Raw genomic sequence first — 8,360 nt, forward strand, 5'->3', positions numbered from 1 at the left:
GCCTCCATGTGTTCATACTACTACAGAGTTGGTAATGGTCACATTAAATTTCTTTTCTTTTTTTTTGGAAACAGAATCTTGCTCTGTCGCCCAGGCTGGAGTGCAGTGGCACAGTCTTGGCTCACTGCAACCTCTGCCTCCAGCTTCAAGCGATTCTCCTGCCTCAGCCTCCTAAGTAGCTGGGACTATAGGCATGCGCCATCATCTCCAGCTAATTTTTGTATTTTTAGTAGAGACGGGGTTTCACCATGTTGGCCAGGCTAGTCCTGACCTTCTGACCTTAAGTGATCCGCCCGCCTCGGCCTGCGAAAGTCCTGGGATTATAGGCGTGAGCCACCGTTCCCGGCCTAAATTCCATCTAATGGATTGATCATAATTTACTTTCACTCTTCCTTCTGTTAGAGGTGTCTTTAGGCTGACCGGTTTTTACTTACCTAATACAAAAACTTAGATGAAGACGTTGGCTGTCTAGATCACTTCATGTTTTGCATCTTCTTCCTTTGCATAAATTCCCAAGAACGAATAATGGACAAAGGAAGGAAGGGTTTTGTGACTTGGGGATTTTTTTTTTTTTTTTTGAGATGGAGTTTCGCTCTTGTTACCCAGGCTGGAGTGCAATGGCGTGATCTCGGCTCACCGCAACCTCCGCCTCCCGGGTTCAGGCAATTCTCCTGCCTCAGCCTCCTGAGTAGCTGGGATTACAGGCACGCGCCACCATGCCCAGCTAATTTTTTGTATTTTTAGTAGAGACGGGGTTTCACCATGTTGACCAGGATGGTCTCGATCTCTTGACCTCGTGATCCACCCGCCTCGGCCTCCCAAAGTGCTGGGATTACAGGCGTGAGCCACCGCGCCCGGCCCGACTTGGGGATATTTAATGTTAAATCGTTTTCCAAAAGGGTTGACCCAGTTTACAAGGCTGCTAAAACAGGTGAGACTGCCACATCTTACAGGCAGTAGGCATCGTCACGTAATTTAAATATGTTATTTATTTCTATAAAAATATAAAAATGAAATGAGGGCTGGTGCAGTGACTCACGCCTGTAATCCCAGCACTTTGGGAGGCCAAGGTGGGTGGATCATGAGGTCAGGAGTTTGAGACCAGCCTGGCCAATATGGTGAAGCCTCATATCTACTAAAAAAATTAGAAAAATTAGCTGGGCGCGGTGGTGCATGCCTGTTGTCCCAGCTGCTCAGGAGGCTGAGGCGGAAGAATCACTTGAACCTGGGAAGCAGAGGTTGCAGTGAGCTGAGATCATGCCACTGCACTCCAGCCTGGACGAAAGAGCGGGACTCAGTCTCAAAAAAGCAGCATTTTGAAGACAACTCAAATGATAGTGAAAATGTGAAGAGCAAAGAAAAATTACTATTAAGTAGTTCTCCACCACTGCTAAACTTTTGGTTAAAAACTTTCTAAACATCTTTCATTTAGTCATTCAGCAAACATGACTGCATGGTTACAAAGTACCAGGCACTGTCTTAGTTCTCAAGGACTCAGCAGTGAAGATTCTAGAGAAGCTTAGTTTCATTAAAACTCACTTGGGTATATTAACAATCATTCTATACTCACACATTTTAAACTGTGTTTCATTCATTCTACCATGTATTGTGGATATCTTGGATGATGATAATATGGATTGACCACATAGGATTCCATTATATTTATTTTGTTTTGTTTGTTTATTTTTGAGATGGATCTCTCTCTGTTGCCCAGGCTGGAGCGCAGCGGCACGATCTTGGCTCACTGCAACCTCCAACTCCCGAGTTCAAGCATTTCTCCTGCCTTGGCCTTCTGAGTAGCTGGAATTACAGGCATGTACCACCGTGCCAGGCTAGTTTTTGTATTTTTAGTAGAGACAAGGTTTTGCCATGTTGTGCAGGCTGGTCTCAAACTCCTGACCTCAGGTGATCCTCCTGCCTCAGCTACCTAAAGTGCTGAGATTACAGGTGTGAGCCACCACACTGGGCCCATTATATTTGTATAGCAACTTTTTCATGGTCAGTCTTTAACTGCTAATTGATTTGGTTCCTTTTTTTTTTTCACTCATATTAATATTACAGTGTCAGTTATACATGAGCATATATATTTTCACACTTACATAGTTATTTCTCAATCTAAACCTCCAGATGTGCAATTGCTGAATAACAGGGCATGAATATTTTATATTTTGATATATTCTGTAAAGATTTTATGAATTATTTTTCCACAAATGATCTATCAAGTTACATTTTCACTAATATCGAACAGAGAGCCTGCAGGGGAGAAAAAGTAGTATCTTTTCCTCACCCATTGCAAGGTTCATGGCTGAGGCGGGAGGATCACGAGATCAGGAATTCGAGACCAGCCTGGTCAGCATGGTGAAACCCCATCTCTACTAAAAAAAAAAAAAAAAAAAAAAAAAATTAGCTGGGTATGATGGTCAGTGCCTGTAGTCCTAGCTACTTGGGAGGCTGAGGAAGGAGAATTGCTTGAACCCAGCAGGCAGAGGTTGCAGTAAGCTGAGATCATGCCGCTACACGCCAGCCTGGGTGACAGAGTGAGACTCCGTCTCAAAGGAAAAAAAAGTACTAACAGGAGAAAACCCCACAAATATATTTATTTTAGGTGACATGAGAGCCTTAGGAAATGAAGACCCAAAGAAGTGAAGAAATCTACATATTTGTAAGATAAATTTGATGGAGAGTGGACAGTGGTGTAGAAGGATGATTGGGCAAAAGGGGTGTGATGTGATGGTAATAAACTGGGAGCATCTTAGCAAGGTCTGTTTGTTCAGATTCTTCTCTGTGTTCCTGTAACTTCATATATAAGGGCATTTCTTTCCTTTGGGTATAGGGATAATATCTTTGAAAGGAGGGTCTTATGACCTACCTTATAAGAATTCTTTCAGAACTGGCTTCAAGCGAGAAGGGCACAGAGAAGGTGAGAGTAATCTTCCTGTATCTACCACTCCTCAAAGCACAAGGTGCCAAATTTTGAGGTTGCGTGTCCTGAACCCCATCAGACGCATCTCCCAATGTTTTTTTTTTTTTTTTTTTTTTTTTTTTTTTTTTTTTTTTTTTTTTTTTTGAGATGGAGTCTCACTCTGTAGCCCAGGCTGGAGTGCAGTGGCGTCATCTCAGCTCACTGCAACCTCTGCCTCCCAGGTTCAAGCCATTCTCTTGCCTCAACCTCCTGAGTAACTGGGATTACAGGCACCAGCCACTACATCCAGCTATTTTTTGTATTTTTAGTAGAGGTGGGGGTTTCACCATGTTCATCATGGTCTCAAACTCCTGACCTCAGGTGATCTGCCTGCCTTGGGCTCCCAAAGTGCTGCTATTGCCAGTGTGAGCCACCGCGCCCGGTCTCCCAGTGCACTTTCATCAAGCATTTTGAGCTTTGCCGACAGTTGCTTTTCCTTTTCATTTCCTTTATGATTGATGAGGTTAATTTTTTTTTTCACATTTTACTGACTAGATATATTTCCTGTTTTAGGAAGTTCTTGCTTTGCTTTGTCAGCTCTCTATGGAGTCTTTGCTCATTGACTAGTGAGCAATCTTCCTATTTCAATGAAACTAACTTTGTTAAGTGTCACGACTTTGCCCCCTCATTTATTTTTCTACATTTTAGGGGTTTTTCTTCAACATAAAAGCTTACAATGTTTACTTAAGTGTATCAGTTTGTTTAGATTTGTGACAAGAATTGGGTATATGATCCAAAACTCATGTTGAAGTTTAGGGGAAAACATGTATAAACAGTCTTGTAGTTTAAACTGTACATAACTGGTATACTCTGGTTTCCAGTTTGTCCTAGTAGAGATGCATAATCAAATTAAGGTTGCAACTGCCAGAAGATCTACATTGCAGGGGATTCTGTAGCTCCTCATGATTCCAGGTGCAAAGGAGCTTCGAGGCCATACGCACGGCGTGCTGGCAGCCTCTCCACTCAGCACAAGGAGGCCCATTTCCAGTCACATCTGTCTTCTTCTTCTCTTTTTACCATCGTGACCATTAATTGCTGAGGAATCAATCGAACCCTGAACTGCTGCTGTGATTTGTTTGCCTGGTTGATCAAAGCAGCTCTTTGCCCCATATGGACGACTCATTATTGAACAGTAAATTACCCATCCCATCAATCTCTTTGTAGCCATTAACTCAATTTGACTGGATTAACTAGTTTCACAACGACCCTTCTTTAAGCTTGAAGTCTGAGGTTTTTGTGGTCTCAGGGAGGAAAAATAAATATGTGTCTTTTTGGCAGATACATATCCTGACCCATGGAGACGAAAATGTTTGATGGAAACTGGCTATGGTGAGCTAAGGGCATATGTATCTTTTCACTTGCTCTGGTTCTAGGGTTTATTTTTTAAATCACTCATTTTTTTTTTTTTTTTTAATATCTGTGTTACAAGCCCTTTGCTATTAGAACCTGGTTTCATTTCGAGATCGCACTAAGCAGGAACTGCCTCCTTTTCAGCCTTTGTATTTTTCCTTTCTGTGAGATTATGTGGCTCTGAAAAGGCTGCTCTGATTTAGGGCACTGGATTCCTTCATTCCGAGCAGAACATCGTCAGCTCTCTGTACAGGCCCCACGGGCGTTGATTGTGATGACTACCATGCCCACTGCATTAAAAAAAAAAAAAAAAAAAAAAAAAAAAAAGTTCCTCTGAGTATGTAATTAACTTTATCTGCTTTGCTCACTTTTAATTACATGCACTTTCAGCTTTTTCATTGAATTTCAAATAATTCATGTGCACGGCCCTGATTATAGCTTTCCTGCATATGTCCAAGATGGGTTTGTGCAGGCGGAGTTATCTCTGCTCCTGCCAGCATCCTTCCTGTTAGGCAGTTATTGATTATACCACATAGGATGGAAACTTTACATAGAGCATCTGCTTGGAACACACAGAAATTTCAGGGTTATTGTAGCATGGTGATCAATTGATGGAGCATGCTTATTTCTTTCTCACTAAATTATTCCTTTCCAAAGGAGTATTTTGAAGGAAAAAGAGTGCTTAGGAAATGCTGGTGTTCCTGGAGCAGGTTGGGTTTGCTGTGAGCAGTATCAGTTTTCTTTTTCCATGATGAGAAGACACTTGCACATGGCAGAGAGAATGAAATGTGTCCCCCAGGATAACACACTTGAGAACCCCACTGTTAGCTTAGAGCTCTATGTGTTGCGGGTACCAGACAGAGCAGTGGTCATGAAATTCATGGGGTTCATGGTGGGCAAAGGGTAGAAAGAGCCAGAGAAACAATATACTACTAAATAAATTATTCAGATAGTGGCAAAATTAGTGAAGGCATGAACATACAAATGGAATAGGAAAGGTTTTTTTTTTTTTTTTTTTTTTTTTTTTTTTTTGATGAGGTAATATTTGAGGTTAGATTAAAATGATAAGCTTGGGTTAGGGTCATCTTTCGAGATACTTTGCACCAATTTCCTTAGTTCCTTTAATAATTACTCTCCTTTGTGTACAAAATAAGTGTTTTTTTAGCTTCTTTACCTCTTGTGGTTTGAAAATGAGCACACAGCCATCTGTAGGGGGCTAAGGATAAAATCCTGGAAACATGATGTAAAAAATCCAGAACTGGCAACTGAACCATTGCAGCCATTGAGAAGTGGCCATGCTGCCATTTCTGGTAAATTGCCTAAAATTTGCATATCAATCATTTAACCTGTCATACCTCTAGTTCCACCCGCAGTCCTTCTGCAGGGCCGATCCTGGGTAGAAACAGGACAACCCCGGAAGCAGTGTGAACGGCAAGGGGACAACACCTGAAGCTTACGAAGGGTCCTGGCCTGAAAAGCTTTGTCCCAAAGGGAAGATCTGGGACACTCAGACTTTTACTTTTCAGAATTTGAATTAGAAACTGTAGTTAGAAACACCAGCTAGTAGTGGGTGTAGACACTATAGGGTTGTGAAATAGAGGGGAGGCCGCTGGAGGAGAGCAACCGGGGTAAGCCAGGGAATGATAGCAGGCTGAAGCCATGGGCAAGGAGGGGCAGGAGAAACACAGTTACATCCTACTGAGCAAAGGAGCTCGGAGGGGAACCAGGGAGAAGCAGACAGACAGAAAAGTGCCTAGTCCCAGAAAATGATGGCACATGGGTGGATCATCATCAGCCTATGCGGCAAAGGGACTCAGGTCAACCTTAGATGCAAATCTCGCGGTGAAACCATCCTTACAACACCAATTCGTCCTTCTATTCCTGCTCTTCCCAATGCTTTGAATTTATGCCTCTCGCCTTCGCTGACTGCCCTATTTTCTTGAGTCCTAATATTCAACTATTTTTAATCGCCTTTAAATTATCCTCACAATCAATACTAGTCACTTGCAGTCTCATCGGGAGTCTCTGCTCCTAAGAGGAACAATTTGTTGCAATTTAACAACAGTACCCAGGCATTCACCCTTTGAGCCAGCAATTCTGCTTCTGAGAACTTATCCTGAAGCTATGCCTCCAAAAATACAAAAATACACACGCACAGGGTTATTCATTGCATCATTATTTCAAACTGTAAAATACTGGAAACAGCTTAAATGCCCCAATACAGGCAAATAGTGTATAGATGGTGGTACATAACACACAATGGAGTATTACGCAGCTGTAAAAAAAAAAAAGAAAAAAAGAAAGAAAAAAATCTTTATAAGCCAATAAGGAGCAATTTCCAGAAATCAAATGCAATTATTTAACAACAAATAATGTTAAAGGGGACTAGAGAAGAGACACTAGAAAAGACATAAATTCAAAATTAACCACTGGAATATGGAATATAAAAAGAAAATTGAGTCTCTGAATGTAAGCAAACAAGTGAAACGAAGACACAGAGCACTATGGCAACACGGGCAGCAAGTACATTGCAATTTCTTAAGATAAACTTGAAGAAACTACCCCGGACACATTGAAACAGCATTGTCTGTACCACTTGCTGATGCAGCAATGCACACGAGCAAGAAAGTGAACACTGGGAAAGAATTGACTGGTAAACATTTAAGCAAGAGGTGTGGTCTAATAATGGGACAAGTCAGAACTGTATTGGACATCTTATCACTCATCTGTACTACTTACTACTGTTTTAATTTTAATTAATTAAATAATTAATACTTTTTTGGAGATAGAGTCTTGCTGTGTCACCCAGGCTGGAGTGCAGTGGTGTGATCTTGGCTCACTGCAGCGTTGACCTCCTGGGCTCAAGTGATTCTTCCACCTCAGCTCCCTAGTAACTGAGATTACAGGCGCTGCCACCACACCCGGCTTTTTTTTCTTTTCTTTTTTTTTTTTTTTTTTTTTTTTTTGGTAGTTTTTGTGGAGACTAAATTGCCTAGGCTGGTCTGGAACTCCCAGGCCCAAGCAATCCACCTGCCTCTGCCTCCCAACATTCCGGGATTACAGGTGTGAACCACTGCATCTGGCTTATGTTTACTTTGAAAAAAAAAATTTTTTTTTTCTTTTTCTTTCTTTTTTTCTTATCTTTTCTTTCTTTTTTTTTTTTTTTTTGCAAGGCACGCAGGAGGTTGGTGGGTGGGTGAGCTCGAGGGTTTCGGGTTACGGAAGTTTCGAAACCATCCCTTTTCTCGCGCTGCGATTTTTGCGTGTTCACAGCCCTTTACTCGGAAAAGGCCGCAAGTGTTTCAAGTGCTGACCAGCAGAGGGCAGCAGTGACCGCCGCTTTCCGCAGAGCACGGCGAGCGGGTGTAGACTGGCTCTCGTGCCCACTGAGCGATCGAGAATTCTAGGCTAGGTTGGGGCGGCGACGCGCAGCCCTAGCAGAGGGCAGGGGTGCACGACGGAGGTACTGGATGGTAACCACAGCATTTTCTAAATCTCACAGGAGAAAAAACTCAGAAAAAACACTGTCTGTCAGAAAAAACTCAGAAAAAAAGCTGTCTGTCCTTTGAACTCCTGCCCTGGTTTTAGTTACAAATGAAGCAAAAAATCCTTAAAGACAGATATTCCTAAATTTAGACATCGACCTCGATGATTGCCTTGGAAAACTTACAAATCATTATTTCCTTCATTTAGTCAACTACCTATTGATTTAACCCCCTCAACTCAGCATCCCTTGTCATGGGCAAAAAAGTGAATGGACCCCGACCCTTGAAAGAAACACATTTAAACTTGGCTGGAAAAAATTCCAAGTCAATGAATTTTAAAAAGTGAGTTAGCATCATAGCAATTTAGGTATTTTTAAAGTAATGTTTAATAAGCACGTGAATTTCTTAAACCACAGAAAACAGACTTTCCAGCTGTGGCTGTACATAGCACTTTGTGATTCCTTTATTTCTGATTTCCTTACTAAGTCAGTCAACCTTAAAGGGAAACTTTTTAAATTTTACTTTGCTATTTTAAATTAGCCTAATAATAATAATGGTGCCAA

This window comes from Saimiri boliviensis, chromosome 8 (assembly GCF_048565385.1).
Source record: "Saimiri boliviensis isolate mSaiBol1 chromosome 8, mSaiBol1.pri, whole genome shotgun sequence".
Lineage (NCBI taxonomy): Eukaryota > Metazoa > Chordata > Mammalia > Primates > Cebidae > Saimiri > Saimiri boliviensis.